Here is a 20,035-nt window from a genome sequence, read left to right as displayed (position 1 = left end):
TTCATTTGATCAAGCAGATTGTGTTCGGTGTGACAAGACACTAAGAGGCAGCGTCCGGTCGACTCCAGTAAGGTTCCAGAGAAGGGAATCTGTGACTGGACATGTCCAGTTAGTACTGACCAGACCCTAGGGGTTCAGCATCTGGTCGAGTACAGTAAGGTTCCAGTAAGGGTTTAATGCGACCGGACGCGTCCGGTCAGTGGTGATCGGACCCTGCCAGCGTCCGGTCAACACATTTTCACTAGTTCGCAGGTTAAACTGACTGGAGCGTCCGATCAGTACGACCGGAGCGCCCGGTCACCCCGCAGAAGCTCATAACAGTTTGTTTTTTAGTCTGCCTTATAAATAGAAGCTCCACTCGTGTGTGGAGTTACTTTTGCTCATTCCAACAGCTGAGAAACACGTTTGTGAGTGTCAAGAAGAGCAAGGTCCTAGTGAGGTGATTGAGATTTGAGAATCCAAGAGAGTAGCCTCATTAGTGAATCAAGAGTAGCCAAGTGTGCATCCATCTTCTCATTAGGCTTCGCGTGGTCAAGTGAGAGTTCGTGTTTGTTACTCTTGGTGATCGCCATCACCTAGACGGCTTAGTGGTGATTGGGAGCTTGGTGATCACCCGGCGAAGCTTGTGGGTGACCCAACTCAGGTTGTAAGCTGCTTTGGGTGATTCGCCGCAATGGAGTGTCGAAGAATCAACCCGTAGAGAGCACTTGATCCTTGCGCGGATCAAGGGGGAGCTACACCCTTGCGTGGGTGCTCCAACGAGGACTAGTGGGGAGTGGCGACTCTCCGATACCTCGGCAAAACATCGTCGCGATCCTCTCTCTCTATTTACTTTGAGCATTTACTTTGAGCAATTCAATACTTGTTTTTACATTCATAGAATTGCCATGCTAGAGTAAGTTTGGAACATAGGTTGCAAGTCCGTTGTGCGTTAGATTAATAGAAACACTTTTCTAGGCACAAGGGGTTAATTGGGCTAACCGTAGGATTTGATTATTGCAAGAAAATTTAGAATTGGCCCAATTCACCCCCCCCCCCCCTCTTGGGCATCTTGATCCTTTCACACTTCTCATGGTTTTTTTCAAATGAGGTGGGATCATGCTCTATTTGAAATTCCTTAGTGTTATACACTTCATAATCAGCAGAAATAGCTGATTTTCTAACTCTTTGAGACCTACTAGGGGCCTTCACATTTGGCACATCTTCTATTTGAGGCTGTTGTTGCTCCTCCTCATGTGTGGCAATAGGTTCTATAGAATCCTAAAGAACAGGTTCCTCATCGTCATTCATTGTTGCCATAGGTGGGATAACAACAGGTGCTGGCACCATAGTATCTAGCACTATCGGTGCAGCGACAACAGGTAGTGAGAAAATTGGCTTATGAATCATTAGAGTGGGCGCATACACCCACTTCACTTCAAGGTCAATTTCTCAAGCTACCATGCTCCCCCTCATCAATTCATCCTCTAGGAAGACTGCGTGTCTTGTTTCCACTAACTTTGTATGTCTCTCTGGACAGTAGAAAACGAAAACCTTTTGACTTTTCTGTGTAGCCAAACAAATGGCAACTTACTGTTTTGGGATATAACTTTCCAATGTTTGGGTTAAACACTTTAGCCTCAGCAAGGCTCCCCACATTCACGGAAGTGGTTTAGCGAGGGTACTTTTTCTGTCCACAACTTATATGGTGTTTTTGGCACCGACTTTCTTGATACTCTATTGAGAATATGAGTGGTAGTTTTAACGCCTCCATTCATAGGCTCAACTATAAGGTGGAGTAACTTATCATACTGCCCACCATATCCATTAGGGTGCGATTAATTCTTTTAGCTACTCTATTCTGCTGAGGTTCGCCCGGTGTAGAATATTGGGCTACTTTGCCATTCTTTTAGGGTATGCCGACCCATAGTACTCTCCCACGGTCAGACCTGACTATCTTAATCTTTAATATCTTAAATTTATCCAATACATCTTTTCTTTCTTTGATTGGATAAATATAGCCATAATGGGAGTAATCATCTGTGAATGTTATGAACGGATCATAACCATCCACACTCTTTATAGAAAAGTTGACCACAGATATCTGTGTGAATAATCTATAAAATTCCTACGCTTTGTTTGTCATCTTTCTTAATCTTCTTTACATACTTTTCTTTTATGCATTCCCTGCATTGAACTTAATCTGAGAGCTCTAATGAAGGAAGAATATCATTCTTAACTTGTCTTTCTATTCTCCCCCTCGAAATATGGCCTAAACGACAGTGCCATAATTTCAATAACGCATCGTGAGCTCTCTTATGTCACCTTTTCCAGATTAACACTCTGTGACCAACTGCTTTATCAGCTAAGTGGCATATGTCTTTGAAGAGTCAGTGAACTGACTCTTTATTCTATTGAGATACTCGGTGACCGTGTCACATTCTGGGATTGAGCCCACAATTGCAGGTTCAATCATGTTCTTTATCACAGCCAAACATTTCTTGTTTGTAGTGACCCACTTCCTATGCTCAAAAGCCATAGGATATCTTTTGGGATTCAAAATCCCTTTCTTTAGTTGCTCAAATGGCATCATTCTCTTTTATCTCCCTCACTGGTGCCACAATCTCAGTGGAACACGGTGAGGTGACTACCCAGTCCACCTTAGACAAGATGAAAACCAGGTCAAAACTTTTCTTAACATAAAAATAACACCATTTGCATGCCTTGATTCCAATGTTGGTCAAAATCAAAACATACAATTATTCTTATACACTAATTCTACATCACCGTTGGGCGGAAATAGAATTAATGCATAAATCTTTAACTTTTACAACTGTTCTTACACACTAATTCTACATCACCGTTGGGCAGAAGTAGAATTAATGCATAAATCATTAAAATTAACATCTGTTCTTATACACTAATTCTACATCACCGTTGGGCAGAAGTAGAATTAATGCATAAATCATTAACATTACGATATTGTTATTAACAACGTTGGTCAGAAAACAACAACATCATAATCATATCTAAACTATTTTTCTCCAATTAAATACCACATTGATTCAAAATAACTGAAGAATCAACATTTTCTTTATCAGCGGAAAAAATCTCTTTTTCTCCAATTAAATACCACATTGGTACAAATTAACTAGAGAATAAACAATTTCTCTAGCTGTGGAAAAACTTCTCCTTTTCTTGAATTTTATCCATAGGGAAAAATTGTATTTTCTATTTCCTTTAATCCATTAATCAATTTCCAAGAAATAAACATTTACTGGAAAAACTTTTCTTTTCTCTAGTTAAATATTATGTCGGTTCAAAATCACTGGAGAATATACTTTTTCTTTAGCAGCGGAAAATGTATGCTCAATTTCTTAAATTTTACCCACAGGGAAAATTACTTTTTCTATTTTCCTTTTGAGCCAATTTGCATTTTCAATTTTACAGGAAAAAGAAAAATGTGAAACGGGCTCATTCTTTACTCTCGGCGGCCCAAAACTGCAAAAGCCAGCTCGGCCCAGCTCACCGCGCGCGCGCAGGCCGCACCCAGGCCGCAACCTGGGCCTGGGCCGGCAAAGTGCCGCGCCCCCGCGCGCCCGCCTGGGCCGCGACGCTGGCCCGTTCGATCTCAGCCATCCGTCCAGATCCAACGGCCGAGCGTGCATTTCGCTCGAATAAAAACCCCGACACTGCGCGGGTGCCTAAAACCCTAGCTCATTTCCTTCCTTTGTTCTCTCTCTCTTCTTCGCCGCTCTCTCCTCTCTCTACCTCATCTCTTCTCAGCGCAACAGCGACCGAGAGCGAGCGAAGCGAGAGCGACGACGGTGAGCGAGTGTGCGGTGGAGTGACCATGGCGCCGTCGCCGGCCCCCTCGCCGGCGCGCGTGGTCCCCAACGGGTGAGCACGCCGCCGTCGAGCGGCCTAGCCGCAGCGCCCCCTTGGCCGAGCCCGGCGAGCAACTGCCCCCGCTCGGCTCTTCTTCTTCCGCGCCTGCAAAGGGACATCCCGACGCACGGTGAGGTAGATCCACTCCTTCCCCCTTCGGATTTGTATTGTTCTTCTTCCTTTTCTTTTCGAGTTCATCCGAATGGGAAACTAGGGTTAGGGTTAGGGTTTCGACCCTTCTTTTTCTCTTCTTCCCCAATCGGATCTGTATCTTGTTTGCTTTTCTTTGTTTGACCGATTGGGGTTAGGGTTCGTGTGCCGACCCCTTTTCTTTGTTCTTTTCTTTTCATTTGAATTTCCTTTCTTTTCTTTTCCCTTGTTTACCCGAAAAGGGGATCTAGGGTTAGGGTTCGGTTGAACCCGATTCAAGAACTGGGCTCAGAGAATAGATTATCCCCTTTCCCCTCTTCAGATTTGGGTCTGCTTTTCTCTTATCCGAACAAGGATTTAGATCTAGGGTTCGGAATCTGACCCTCCCCTTTTCCCCTTCTCTGATTTGTCTTTGGATCTACCATCCAAATCGGTTCTTAGGGTTCGGCCAAATCCGAACCCACTCTTCTTCTTTCCTTAGATCCGAACTGGATCTGTTCGTTTCTTTACTTTTGCCGTGCGCCGTCGAACGGTGCGGCTTCTTTCCCCCACGCAATGGCGGTGGTGACCGGGTTCCAGTGACATTCGCCACCCCCGGTCCCTTTTCTTTGCTTTTACCCGGTTAGGGTTAGGATTACACAGAGGCAACCTGGCTCTGCCATTGTTAGGATCGATGGTGTGTACCTTTTTGTGTAATCCGTAGATCGGGGTAGACGTCTCCTTTAGGGCTTCTCTACTCGCCCTGGCTCAGTAGCACCGCAGCAACATAGGACGCCGGTACCGCGGTGTTGTAGGCGTCGTGGTGGCGATGCCGCGAAGTCCAGTGACTCTGTGGAGACCTTGAAGAGGCAACGGCGGTCATCGGTGGGCACATCCCGTCGCTGGCAGCACGGTCTTTAGATCGGTTTAGGGTTACTGTAGGTGGGTGTGGCGGCTCACGGCGAACCTCATGCCACGAGCCCCGATCCCCCACTTTCTCTATTTGTATGTGCTGTGCGACAGGGGCCCACCAACCAGTTAGGGTTGGGCTCCCCCGATCAGGGAGCAGATACAAAGGCCCAATAAGCCGTTGGGCCTATTGGTGGAGATCAACTAACAACAAGTTCCATTCTCGATGGGGTTCATGTCATTTCCAGCTACAAAGGTACTAAGCAGCTCTTCTAAGATGACTCTTGAATTAATTGTTGACACATTAAGTTAACATGCCTTTTTTGTGCTGTTCTCAGGATTACGAAGTACAAGTCAAGTCCCTGCAGCAGTTACACCAGATGGAGATCACATTATTTCTGCTAGCGACGAAATGCGTATTGCTTGTGCTGTGTGTTTGTGTAAATAGAGTCACATGGCTGTATGCTTGTGCTGTATTGCTTGTGGACCAGAAGTTGTATGTCGTCCAGTGCCAAATGTTTGGACATTCTTATATATTTACCTGTGTTGATACAAACAAGACATCTTTGTATGAATTAGATTTGTGTGAGACTATAATCTATTTATATCCTCAGAGGTACCGGTGTGTAGTGGAATCCTAAGTCAGGATAGTAACATGAAGAGAGGCAGAGGAAGACCGAAGTTGATTTGGGTAGAGACAATAAAAGGACACTTGAAAGGATGGAGTATATCCAAAGACTTAGTCTTAGATAGGAGTGCTCGGAAAAAAACTATTCACATGCCTAAATCTTGATTGTTTCTGTTAGGTTTCAACTAGTCTACCTCAACTTGTTTATGACTTAAATGCTTTGTCGCTGTTGTTGTTGTATAATCTATTTATATATCCATGATTGTGTATTATATTTATATTTATGCTGGTATATCTCCATGATTCTGTGCATTATATTAAATATATTTTCGCTAGAAGTCGACAGGAAAAAACAAACACCGTCTGGGAATTTTTTTTTGATGGTTTGACCACCGAGAAGGTAAATGTCCTTGTACCTTGTCCGACAAGGAAATTGTTTTCCCGATGGGTGGTCTATATTTTTTTGTCGGTTAGAACCGACAAAGAAAGTGAATTTTATCTGATGGGTTCTAATTTTTCTGTCGGTTCTTCACCGTCAGGCAAACAAAAACTAATTTCCCCGACGGTTAACCGTCAGGCCTTTTTCAATTACCCTGTCGAGCTAGACTGACGGTTATTCTCTGACGGTGTACCGTCAGTAAAATTAGATTTACATTTACCTGATGTTATTTTCAATTTCCCTGACGGCAATGTACCGTCAGGGAATTTCAACTTTCCAGCAGTGAAACTGCTGAGCCTGAGCGCGTTGGAGAAACAAAATAGTAGCAACGTGGTACAGCTAGCGGTGGTACACAGGGTATCGGAGGTTGACATCTATCAGCACCATGACCGACCAGCAGGCGATCGAGCACCACAGCCTCAACGAATCGATTTACACCACACACGTAAAGTTACGTACAAGTTCTCGGGCTGGCAGTGGCAAGGGCCATATCCCCCCAACCCCCCACCCACACACACAACCAAGAATGTATATATCTAGTACCACACATAAAGTTACGTACAAGTTCTCGGGCTGGCAGTGGCAAGGGCCATATCCCCCCAACCCCCACCCACACACACAACCAAGAATGTATATATCTAGTACCACACATAAAGTTACGTACAAGTTCTCGGGCTGGCAGTGGCAAGGGCCATATCCCCCCAACACCCCCCCCCCCCCACCCCCACCCCCCACCCACACACACACAACCAAGAATGTATATATCTAGTACCACATGAAATGCAACAGTGTTAATTGACGAACTCTCACTCGATTTGAATCGAGCAAACGATCCGACCAATCACATACATTCATATTCGGCCAAAAAAATTATTCTTGCAGGTTTCTCTTTTCGGATGGTCTGATGCGTGCCGCCCACCCTCCTCCCCGCTCTCTTTTCCTACTATGACGTCACCTAAGAAAAAAAAAACCTAAAACATTTAATTCAAAATGCTATAACTTTTAAAACGATGTATCAATTTTCAATTCCGTCTGCATCGATATGTTCTACGCGATGAGGCGAACAAAATTAGACCTCAATTACATATGTTTCAAATATTTTTTTTCTAGTAACAATTTATGTGAACTAACTTATAACATATAACTTATAGCATATAGCTTATAAATTATGGCAAAATTTGAAAACACAAAAGTTACGAAACATAACTTATGTACATAAGTTATTAAGCACCAAGAAATGAGTTAACTTATAATTTATGACAAAACTTAAAAACACAAAAAATATTAAACTCAAAAGGAAAGAATTAATTTATAACTTATACCAAAACTTGAAAATAAAAGTTATCAAACACAACTTATGTACAAAAGTTATCGAACACAACTTCCATACATATGTTATTCTATACAACTTGTTACCTAAGTTATTCCATACAACTTGTCAATGTTGCCAAAAATAAATAAATAAAAGAAGGATAAAAAATAAAAAGAATACTAATAAATCACATAAAACAAAAACTAAATATTCTGCAGACTACAAAAGCCGAGCCATGTACGTAGGAGTGTACGTACGTACACTGCTAGCAGTCCGTGATGCATGCAGCGGCTGCATGGCTGATTTGGAATTTGATCCGTTCTGGTGGCGACGGTGGCCATGGGCGTGCCTCAGGAAAGCGCGTTGGTCGGAAAGAAAGGAGTTGGTCGGATGCGTGCGGTGGGGAGAGTTGTTCGCTCGTTTCAAAACCAGTGAACGCTCCTTGAATTGAAATTTTGGGCCTAAAAAGCCTCTACATGTTTCGTCCAACCGGTGTTGGTGCGCGCGCCTGCCAAAGAAAGATCCCCGATGCTGCCTCAAATGATTTTTTGAATACTAAACAAATTTGGATTTGGATATCTATAAGGAAGTGTCCAGAGAAGAGGAAGAAGCTAAAAAGAAGTCAAGAGATCAGGCCCAATACGTACGTATCCCTGATCTGTTTTGCTTGATGCCTCCTGTCGTCCTGCCCGTATAAAGCTGTTGGCACTCACACCGGAAGTCAAGATCAGGCCCAATACGTTCGTCCCCGGCATCTCGCTCATAAGCGCTCACGCCGAGACCCACTGCTGCACATCAGACGTTCGCGTGGAAGACGGCGTGCTCGCTGGACAACGCGGCGTTCCTGGTGCCCGATGGCCGCCGCTACTAGGTCGTCGGCGCCACCCAGGATTGTCATCTGTTAGTACTGATCTCCCACCAGTTAGGTCCAACGGCCTAACTGGGCCTTGTCCTCGCGCCCTGATCGGGGGCGCCCAACCCTACATGGTTGGTGGGCCCCCGTCGCACAGCGCTATAAAGAAAGGTGGGGGCCGGGGCTCGCGACACGAGGTTCACCGCGCCGCCAGTCACCCCACCGACATCCTAAACCCTAGACCCGATCGAAAGTAGGGGCGCTGCCATCGACGGGAAGTACCACCGACGCCGGCAACGCCACCCGACGCTCACGCCGCCGCCGAGGACGCCACAGCGCCGACTCCCTCTCCACCGACCGTCGCTGCCGGCGCGCAGATGGCGTCCGTCAACGAAACCCCGGCCGGAGCTTCAACAACTACGGCATTCGATGGTTTGCGACCTATCATCCCTCTCTCTCTCTGTGAAAGCCGAATACTTTATTCCTATGTAATACATCCCGATCCGATGAATATACTAAGAACTATAAACCTAACAATGGTATCGGAGCCAAAGTTCGACAAGAAATCAAACCAATATGATGCAGATCGGGAAAGAAAACAGAAAAACCGAACCCTAAGACCTAACCCTAACCCCAGTTTTCCCATTCGGATGAACGAACACACAAAAAAAAGGAGAGGAAGAAATCAAATCAGGTTCAACCGAACCCTAACCCTAGATCCCCTTTTCGGGTGAACGAGTGAAAAGAAAAGAAAGAAGAAAGAAATCGAATCCGAAGGGAAAGAAGGGTCGAAACCCTAACCCTAATATTTTTCCCCATCCCCACCATGGGTTAATCCCAGAAAAGAAGGAGAGGACGGGGAAGAACATAGGGCGGTCTCACCGTCGCCAGCGAGGAAGAAGAGCCAAACCGGCTTTTCACCGGCGCGGGAGAAGAAGCGCCGATTCGGCTCGCTGGTTCGCCGTGGCTCGGCCAAGGAAGCGTCGTGGCCAGGCCGCTCGACGGCGGCGTGCTCACCCGTTGGGGAGCACGCGCGCCGGCGAGGGGGCCGGCGACGGCGCAAAGGCCTGCTCGCTCGCCGTTCTTTTGCTCTCGGTTGCGGCTCACTGCTACGACTGAGAAAGGAGAAGAGAGAGAGCAGTGAGGCGAAGAGAGAGAGAGACCGAATGAAAATGACCTAGGGTTTTGGTCGATCGGGCGTGGCGTCACGGTTTTATACTCGGCGAAACGTGCGCCTGGCCGTCGGATCGAGACGGACGCTCGAGATTGGATGGGCCACCTCGCCGGCCCAGGCGGGCGCGAGCGCGCGGCGCGGTTTGCCGGCCCAGGCCCAGGTTGCGGCCTGGGTGTGGCCTGGGCGAGCGCGCGGACGCTGGGCCGAGCCGGTTCAGCGCGTCTTGGGCCGCGCTGGGCTGAAAAATGAAAGAAGAACAAGAAATTTTTTCTTATTATTTTCCAGAAACAATTTTGAATGCATATTTTGAAGAATTTGAATGATTTTGATATAATCTTCTGTGCAAATTTTATCCAACGATATTTTGCCCAGAAAACAATGAATTTTTTAGTGCTTCTGGAAAATAATAACATGAAAAGATTATTAATGTTTCTGCTGTGCATGATAATTATTGTTCTCTTTGATTAAATTTGAACCAACGGGATAATTTTAATTTTAAGAGAAATGAATTTCTGATAATTTTGATGCGATTATGATATTGTTATTTTCTGACCAACGTTGTTAATAACAAATATTATAATTTTTGATCCATGAGAAATTGTGCATTAATTTTACTTCTGCCCAACGGTGATGTAAAATGTTTTGCATGGATGAATTATAAGTTTTAATTTGACCAACGTTGAGTTAAAAACATGAATTTTATGTATAAATGTTTCTTACTTACTCTGGTATGATTTCAGGAGGCAAATGCATTGTGAACATTGCCAACATCCCGATACTCAACGGAACCAATCACCGTGTGTGGCGGGAGAAGTATGAATTGGAACTTGCGTTGGGAGAGGTCGATTTTGCCATCACCTCACCGTGTCCTACTGAGCCAGAGGACCCGGTGAGAGGTGACAATGAATCTGACGCTGATTTCGCTTCTCGAAAGCGTGATCATGCTGAAATAAGAATGAAATATGACCTTGAACATAGGCAATGGACTCTCTCCAACCGCAAGTGCCTGTTGGTAGCCAAAGCCACCATAGAAGAACAGATAAGGGGCTCAATCCCTGAATGTGCTACTACTAAAGAATATCTTGAGAAAATCAAGAGTCAGTTTACTGGGTCTACCAAGGCCACAGCAAGTTCACTGATTAAGAAGCTTGTGAATGAGAAATTCTCTGGTAGTAGCATAAGAGAGCACATTTTGAAGATGAACACTACGGCATCCAAGCTAAAAGAAATGAATTTGAAGGAGGAGGATTTCCTGATTCATTTGATTTTTGCTTCTTTGCCGAAAGAATATGACACCTTCATTGTGAACTATAATATGCAGCCTGAAAGATGGGGCATAGAAAGACTCATCTCAATGTGTGCTCAAGAAGAGGAGAGGATAAAGTCCTCACAAAGTGAATCTGCTCATTTTGTGAAGGACAACAAAAGAAAGAACTTTAATGGCAAGAATCATAAACCACAAGGGAAACCTAAGTGGGATAAGTCCTCTTCCTCCAGTTCATAGGGAAAGAAACCCCAGGATTCTGAGAATCAGCAGTATGGTGGAGCAGAAAAAGATCAGTGCAAGCACTGCTTCAAGAAGGGACACTACAAGAGGGATTGTCCAGACTTCCTGAAATCTCTGCTAAAGAAAGGTGATGAATTTATTACATTTGTAGATGAATCTCTGTATTTATGTTATGATAAATCCACTTGGTGGGTTGATTCAGGAGCAACTACTCATGTTGCAAATTCTTTACAGGGGTTAAGTGGGACGAGAACCTTGCAAAGAGGAGAAAGAACGATTAAAGTTGCAAATGGACTGCAAGCCAATGTTGAAGCCATTGGAGTTTTTTCTTTAGAATTGAATAATGGTTTTGTACTTAGACTTAAAGAAGTACTTTACGTTCCCTCCTTGCGTAGAAATTTGATAAGTGTTTCGAAACTTGATGATGATGGAATTGATTGCCATTTTGGTGATGGCAAGTGTAAGATACTGGTTAATAATAAATGTGTTGGTCTTGCCTTCCGACAAGACAAGCTTTATTTATTATCTCTTGCTGAGAATGCGAACAATGTATGTGATGAGAATGTGAATGATTCCCCATCTACGGATGTAACTAAGAAGCGGAAGAGAATTGATACTGTCTCTTCAAAATTATGGCATTGTCGCTTGGGCCATATTTCGAGGGGGAGAATGGAACGATTGGTTAAGGAATCAATTCTCCCGCACTTAGAATTTTCAGATTTAGAGCAATGTATTGATTGCATCAAAGGAAAGTATGTCAAGAAAATTAAGAAAGATGCCAAACGAAGCACATGAATTTTAGAAATAATCCACACAGATATATGTGGTCCTTTTCCTGTGAAAAGTGTGGATGGTTATGACTCGTTTATAACATTCACAGACGACTACTCTCGTTATGGCAATATTTATCCAATTAAAGAAAGATCAGAAGCATTGGATAAATTTAAAATATTTAAAGCTGAAGTTGAAAATCAACACAATAAGAAAATAAAGATAGTACGATCAGACCGAGGTGGAGAGTACTATGGGCGACATACCCCATATGGCCAAATTCCTGGACCATTTACAAGGTTCCTACAGGAAAATGGCATAGTTGCTCAGTACTCCACACCGGGGGAGCCTCAGCAGAATGGAGTGGCTGAAAGACGTAACCGTACCTTAATGGATATGGTAAGAAGCATGATGAGTTACTCCACATTACCGATTAGTTTATGGATGGAGGCACTGAAAACCGCCATTCACATACTTAATCGAGTACCAAGTAAATCGGTGCCTAAAACACCGTATGAATTATGGACAGGAAGGGAACCCTCACTTAACCATTTGCGTGTGTGGAGCTGTCCAGCTGAGGCAAAAGTGTTTAACCCGAACATAGGAAAGTTAGACTCCAAGACAGTCAGCTGCCATTTTATTGGCTATCCAGAAAGATCGAAAGGATATCGCTTCTATTGTCCTGACAGACATACGAAGATTGTAGAAACAAGACACGATGTGTTCTTGGAGGATAACATGATCAGGGGGAGCGTGGTAGCACGAGAAATCAGCCCATAGGAGAAGCGGGTACATGTACCCACTCTGATGGTTGAAGAACCATTCTTCACGCTACCTGCTGCTGTTGCACCGATAGTGCAGGACACTGTAGTGCCAACACCTGTTGCAAGTTCTCCCGTGGCGACAATGAATGAACATGAGGAACCTGTCCTTGAGGAACCTATCCTTGAGGAAACTATAGAACCAAATGTTGCACATGAGGAAGAACAACAATAGCCTAATGTGGAACAAGTGCCGGAGGCACCTAGAAGGTCTCAAAGAATAAGAAGATCAGCTATTACTGATGACTATGAAGTGTATGAAACTGAAGAATGTCAGATGGGGGACGATCCCACCTCATTTGAAGAAGCCATGAGAAGCGACCACTCATCAAAGTGGCTTAAGGCCATGGAAGATGAATTGAAATCAATGAGTACCAATAAAGTTTGGGACTTAGAAAATATTCCTAAAGGAGCCAAAACAGTAGGCTGTAAATGGGTCTACAAAACGAAATATGACTCCCAAGGGAATATAGAAAGATTTAAAGCGCGACTCGTGGCAAAAGGCTTCACGCAAAGAGAAGGGATTGATTACAATGAGACGTTTTCTCCAGTCTCATGTAAAGATTCCTTCAGAATTATAATAGCACTTGTAGCCCACTATGACTTGGAGTTACATCAAATGGATGTAAAGACGGCTTTCCTAAATGGGGATTTGGAAGAAAATGTTTATATGGCACAACCAAAAGGTTTTGTCGTAAAAGGAAAGGAAAATATGGGATGCCGCCTGAAAAAATCAATCTACGGATTGAAACAAGCTTCAAGACAGTGGTATTTGAAGTTTGATAGAACGATAAAAGGTTTTGGGTTTGAAGAAAATGTTGAGGACAATTGCGTTTATGCAAAGTTCAGGAATGGAAAGTACATATTTTTAATTTTGTATGTGGATGATATATTGCTTGCTAGCAGTGATATCAATCTACTAATAGAAACGAAGAAATTCTTGTCCTCGAACTTTGATATGAAAGATCTCGGTGAGGCCTCGTTCGTTTTGGGAATAGAGATTCACCGAGACAGGAGAAAAGGGGTTCTAGGATTATCGCAAAAGACATACATAGAAAAAGTCCTGAAGAAATTTAGTATGCATGCGTGCAGTCCTTCACCTGCTCCTATAGTCAAGGGCAATAGATTTGGGGAACATCAGTGTCCCAAGAACCAATATGAAATTAACCGAATGAAAGCGGTACCGTATGCTTCAGCTGTTGGAAGTTTACAATATGCTCAAGTGTGTACACGTCCTGACTTAGCTTTTGTTACCGGGTTACTTGGCAGATATCAAAAGAATCCAGGAATTGAACATTGGAAATTAGTGAAGAAAGTCCTGCGTTATTTGCAGGGTACGAAAGGCCTCATGCTTACGTATAGAAGATCTAATTCCCTGCAGATAGAGAGGTATTCATATTCTGATTATGCGGGAGACGAAAGAAAATCCACGTCAGGATATGTATTTACTCTCGCAGGAGGGGCTATATCGTGGAAAAGCTCCAAACAAACCGTAACTACATCCTCGACAATGTATGCCGAGTTTGTAGCATGCTATGAGGCAACGGGGCAGGTGAACTGGCTGAAGAAATTCATACCCGGATTGAAAGTGATTGATGATATAAATGAACCACTGCGATTGTATTGTGATAACAATCTAGCGGTACAGTACGCTCACAACAATAGGTCAAGTGGTGCTGCCAAACATATTGACATAAAGTACTATGTTGTGAAAGATAAAGTTCGGGATCATATAATAAATCTTGAGCATATAAGTATAGAGAAAATGCTCGCGGATCCGCTCACAAAGGGCTTACCACCCAACGTGTTCAGAGAACACGTAGCCGGCATGGGTTTAAGAGAAAGCCTATGATACCCAAACATACGAAGGGCCCAAAGAAAGTTTACATTTCAAAACAGAGAATTGTATAGTGGCTGTTAGTCTAACGGCACTAATTGCTGTGACGATGAGACAGTTCTATGCACTAATCTGTGATGAAATAGGATGGAAGCAAGAAAAATATGAATTAAAAGTTTTGAGTATGAAATTAAAGAACGAAGAATAGATGAGAGATCAAGGGGGGAATGTTAGTATTGATCTCCCACCAGTTAGGCCCAACGGCCTAACTGGGCCTTGTCCTCGCGCCCTGATCAGGGGCGCCCAACCCTACATGGTTGGTGGGCCCCCGTCGCACAGCGCTATAAAGGAAGGTGGGGGCCGGGGCTCGCGACACGAGGTTCACCGCGCCGCCAGTCACCCCACCGACATCCTAAACCCTAGACCCGATCGAAAGTAGGGGCGCTGCCAGCGACGGGAAGTACCACCGACGCCGGCAACGCCACCCGACGCTCACGCCGCCGCCGAGGACGCCACAGCGCCGACTCCCTCTCCACCGACCGTCGCTGCCGGCGCGCAGATGGCGTCCGTCAACGAAACCCCGGCCGGAGCTTCAACAACTACGGCATTCGATGGTTTGCGACCTATCATCCCTCCCTCTCTCTCTCTCTCTGTGAAAGCCGAATACTCTATTCCTATGTAATACATCCCGATCCGATGAAAGCCGAATACTCTATTCCTATGTAATACATCCCGATCCGATGAATATACTAAGAACTATAAACCTAACATCATCCAGATCGATGCATATGCATGTGATGGTGTCCCGGTCGCGCTGCATGCGTGTGGCCGGGCTGTGTATTGCGAGGCACCGGAGGGAAGCAACAACACGGATGGCATCCATGTCACCGACAAGTCCTCCGCCGTGACCATAACGCTAGCTTCAAATCAAGATGAGGAAGTGAACGCCGTGGCAAGCTGCTTCACCCGGGGCGTACCGCAGGTGAATATATAGCTGTCAGTGTATGGCAATGACCCTTGGCCCGTGGCAGCGGCACAGCATTGGTAACCTGGGCAAGGGCGGTGGCGGGACAGCTTTTGCTTCCCGGTCGAAACTGAGAGGAGACATTAGTTTGGTTGATAGAAAACTTGTGTTCATGATTGTGGAAGGAATTAATTAGCTTCAGTATTCATGGGATTTCAAGAATGTGTTTTTAGTGCCGACGTGCTGTGCTATGTGTTGAGCGCAACTGCGGAGATGGCAGGCCCAAGGCGGCCGCCAACAACCTCTAGGATTCATACTGCAAGTAATGATTTTTGAACTCAAGTTTCAGTCTGTATTGCATATTTTCAACTGAAGAACCCACGCCCCACGTAAATGGCAAAACATCCATAACACTTGATGCATAGCTGCAAACACGGACGTTCATTGTGAGTCGGCCGTTCCAATATACAGCCTCTTCGCTTGTTGGTTTCAGACAGGGTTTATCAGTTATGGTACAGTGTTTTTCTCTCACAACAAACCAGCACCAGTCGGGTTTAGCCTATAATGCACGAATTGAAACTACTACACAGCCTAGAACGAAGGAGAAGGAACATGAGGCGCTAGCTAACACGGTAATATTTGGTTATTGTCATTGTACATCATGCGTGCCAAAGTTAATTAATACGGCATGATTTTAACTTAGCTACCAAACATCTCATACATTTTTTTATAATCCCATTGCAACGCACGGACAGCGTTGCACCAGGGCCATGTGTGTAGGCATGGGCAAAAAAAATTCATTGTCCTCCGTGCAACATACATGTATATATCTAGTATATAAGAAAATGCGAGTACATGTGTCAAGTCGATGGGTTAACCCAGACGGCCACCATGAGTAACATAACCACTTAAGCTACGGTTGAGTTTCATAAGTTGGATCTTTTTAGCTGCCCCCTATGTATAATTCCAGGCTCCGCCATTGGTTCTAAGGGACAACTCTGAACTTGCTACTTCATTATATTGTGCAATAGTCATCATCCCTAGCTCATATAATCGAGCCCTTAGCTTCCTGAACATCATGATTCCAAACCCAATCAGAAAAAATTGTCAGATAGATGTCCAAGAAAATTTAGGACGTGTATGTGTCATATACACAGGAAAGCCTTGATGCATGCATACCCCTTAGCTTTTGTAGGCATTTCTTGTACTGAGATCTAGCTAAAACAAGTATCAACTTGTACTGTAATATGAATCAGATGATATATACTCTAATCTGAAAAAAGGTATCTAAACATACTCATTGATTCTTGATTGTAATATATAATCCAGTAGTTAGAATACAAATGATTTATAGTTATTTGTCTGTGTACACACACCGATCATCTCAGGTCTCTCGTAGCCGCAACAGCAGCAGCACCACCACTACGGTCAGTACGTCGTCGCTCTTCTGCTGCTGCTGATCACCGCTGGCAACCGGCGACGTCCTGAGCCAGACACCGACTCGCCTCATCCAAATACTGTTGACGCTCAAAATTAGCCTCGAGTAGTTGGAGGGGATATACACAAGAATCAAGAACAATATGAGGCCACATTATTGCAAATTTGAGTTCACCACTAGAAATCTTAGGGCGCGCCATCTGAGGTAACCAATGTGATATACTGCTATGTTAGTGGGGGCGCATGGCCCCTGCCAGCCCCCCCTTGGCTCCGCCACTGCATACACCCAAACCATATTTTAAAAATATATATGCGTATTAATTTCTTTACCCATAAGTGCTTGCTTTTTTTTTTCTTTTGTTTACCGTACAAAATATTATTTAGTTTCCTTGCAACTCTTGGTCATGGACAAAATATCTCTGTGCTGCGGAAATTGTCCACATTATATATTGCCTGATTCCTGGTTCTCTCTAATAATCGGTGGGATTTCTCCCAAGTTGATTGTGATGGGATCTATCTTGGGATTTAACTTGAGAGACAATAATGAGAAATAAATTGCTTTTTATTATTGATTGAGGATTTTGTATATAGTTAGAGCAGCTCCAAGTGACTTTTTTTTATATCCTTTCTACCTTATGGGAATAGAAATTTTGGTGAAAAAATATCCCCCAACAACTTCTTTAATTGGATATCTAAATATATACATTATCTATTTTGAATTTTTCACTAGCTAAAGATGGAGAACGAGGACGAGCATCTAGAGTGTGCACAAGATATAGAAAAGTTTTTATAGGGTACAAAGATTCTTACTCAAATAACTCTCCAAATGATAATCTAGAAAGTAAATTTTAGAAAGACTCTTAAAGATGTTCTACATGTTGAATGTTTCCAAGGGCAAAGCTACAAGCAAATCAACTTGGGTGCACTGTTTAAGTACCGTACACAATTTTGTTGAAACATATGATGAAAATGAGGCTGTTGAATACCCAAAAAAAAATCAAATTGACCCTATTACAATGCACCACGTAACTTCAACGTGGCATCATTCCTGAATGTTCCTGCAAGGTCGATGGTGACGTCAATGTCGCGAATGGAGACACCCGTTCCCTCCTGCATCGATTTGTTGGACGGTTGGAGAAGATCATTGGTGAGGATATAATGTTATTAACTCTCAGTGTTGATTGCATCAAATCCTGAGATCAGATTAAGTCCTCCAAAAACCTTGTGGGAAAATATAATAAGGAACAGATGTTTTGTGTGACCAATGGTTAATTGATGAACAAAAAAATAAAATAATGAATCATATATAGATTACTGTATCATTTGTAAATTCATATGAGAACTTCTTTATTGGAAAAAAACACATAAGTGAGTTTAGATCGCAACAGATCATAATTGGAGTATGATCCAGGATGAGTGGTGCCTCTAATTCATTCTAAAGAAAAACTTGAGGAAAACAAAAGATATGACATAACATATCTTGAATACAGGGGCGAATCCCACCAGGGTTTGTCGGGGTCCAACGGCGATAAAATTTCTAAACTCTTTTGTAAATTACTGCTTAAGCTTAATAAAATTTGCTTGATTGAAACTTTGATTATACTTTTTATGGGAAAAATACATATAGGGAAAACTGCGTACAACATTATATAAAGACAAGCTATTAGAAGGAATAATCTTCACTTGAACCTTGCAGTCGGTTTGTATTTGAATAACATATGTGACATCGCTTGCATGCGTAGCTGATATCCATTGAAGTCTAGCCGATATTTTGATATCCTACTAAGATCATGACTTTTTTTAGGGGGGGGGGGGGGTGGAGAGATAATGACATAAATAGTTACTTAAATAGTGTTCCTGGTCGTTGACCGTGCAGCCTACTGTTGCATGGATTTTTTTGAGAAATACTGTTGCACGGATTGGATTGGATTGGATTAGTGGCTAAGGTTGGCTAGTTGGACTCAATGGCCGGATGGGGGACTTAATAGTTGTTGGACTAACTCAGGCCCAATAGACATACTTTGCGCCGAGCTAGCCCAGCAGCGTGATTTTTCTCTTCCTCCCCTCTCGAGCATGTCCAAGCACACTCGCTTGTCTTTTCACATGTCCTAATGACAATAGACTACAACAAAAAAAAAAACCGGAATTTCTCTGGTCAAGGTGTCCGATCGTCCGGACGGTCGTGTTCGTGGGCCGTAGCAACAGCCCAACGGCCCAACAACGTCTCTAACCTTATTCTGCTGCCTCCATTATCCAAACGGAAGGATAAGGTTCTCTCCACCGCATGCGATCGAGGCCGAGGGGCCGCAACCCGTCATGGCAGAGCCGATATGCCATTCCCCACCCCGATGGCGGCCGCGGCGCCCTGCCCCATTCCGAGGGCGGCCGTGGTGGCCATTCCTCTCCCGACAGCAGTGCTCCTTCTCCTTCCCCTCAGCGGCGCTTCCTCCTCACCTATGAATTCTGCCGCGGTTCCCTTTCTGTCTCCTCAATGGTGGCGGTGGCAGCAAACCGCCTCCCCTCTCCAGGTGGCGGCGACGGGCACCCTCCCTCCGTGCGGATCTAGATCCAGTTCTCATGGTGCCTCAAGGGGCCTGTGGCGGGGCGCGGAGCACGATTGTGATGCGCTCGACAGCATCGCGCCCCCTAGTCGGTCGCTCCGTGCCACCAGCGAGCTCTACACCAATGAACTTCAAATGCCGACGAGCCTCCATTTGTCCTAGATAGCAAAGAGTTGTTGCGCTGAAAGCGCATGTTGCACGCGTACATTTTAAATATTTTAGATGTTTCAGAGGTATGGTGCAATTGTATCATGTGGATGTTGTAAAAGCATATCGAGATGTTGCAATAATTTTACATGTATGTTGCAAGCTTTTGTTCCCTATATTTCATTTGTTTTCCCAAACGTATGTTGCAAGTGTGTTTATCTAGATGTTGCATACATTTCACACATATGCTGCAAGTGTTTTATCTGAATGTTGCGTATGTTTTGTAATGTTTTCAAGTGTTTTTCGGGTGCTTTTGCAAGTGTTTTAGAAGCATGTTTCAAGTGTTTCATCTGTCCTCAGACATATGTTGTAAATATTGCATCTTGATGTTTTAAAAATAGATTGGGTGTTGCATATGGGGACGCGCGTGGGAAGCGGGAGGGGGCACGAACGGTCCCCGCGTGCAGTCTGGTGGTGCGGGCGACGTACGGGCAGCGCAAGAGACGTCTGGGGGCACGCTGACGGAGACATGCTGGCGCGAGGGCATGTGGCGCGCGGGAGACAGAGTGTAACGTGGGCATCTGGACTCGGGCCTGCAAGTGTTTTATCTAAATATTGCGTATGTTTTGCAATATTTTTCAAGTGTTTTCTGGGTGCTTTTGCAAGTGTTTCAGAAACA

Source organism: Miscanthus floridulus, chromosome 4 (assembly GCF_019320115.1).
Source record: "Miscanthus floridulus cultivar M001 chromosome 4, ASM1932011v1, whole genome shotgun sequence".
NCBI classification, from domain to species: Eukaryota; Viridiplantae; Streptophyta; class Magnoliopsida; order Poales; family Poaceae; genus Miscanthus; species Miscanthus floridulus.
Note: the sequence above shows the minus strand (reverse complement) of the source record.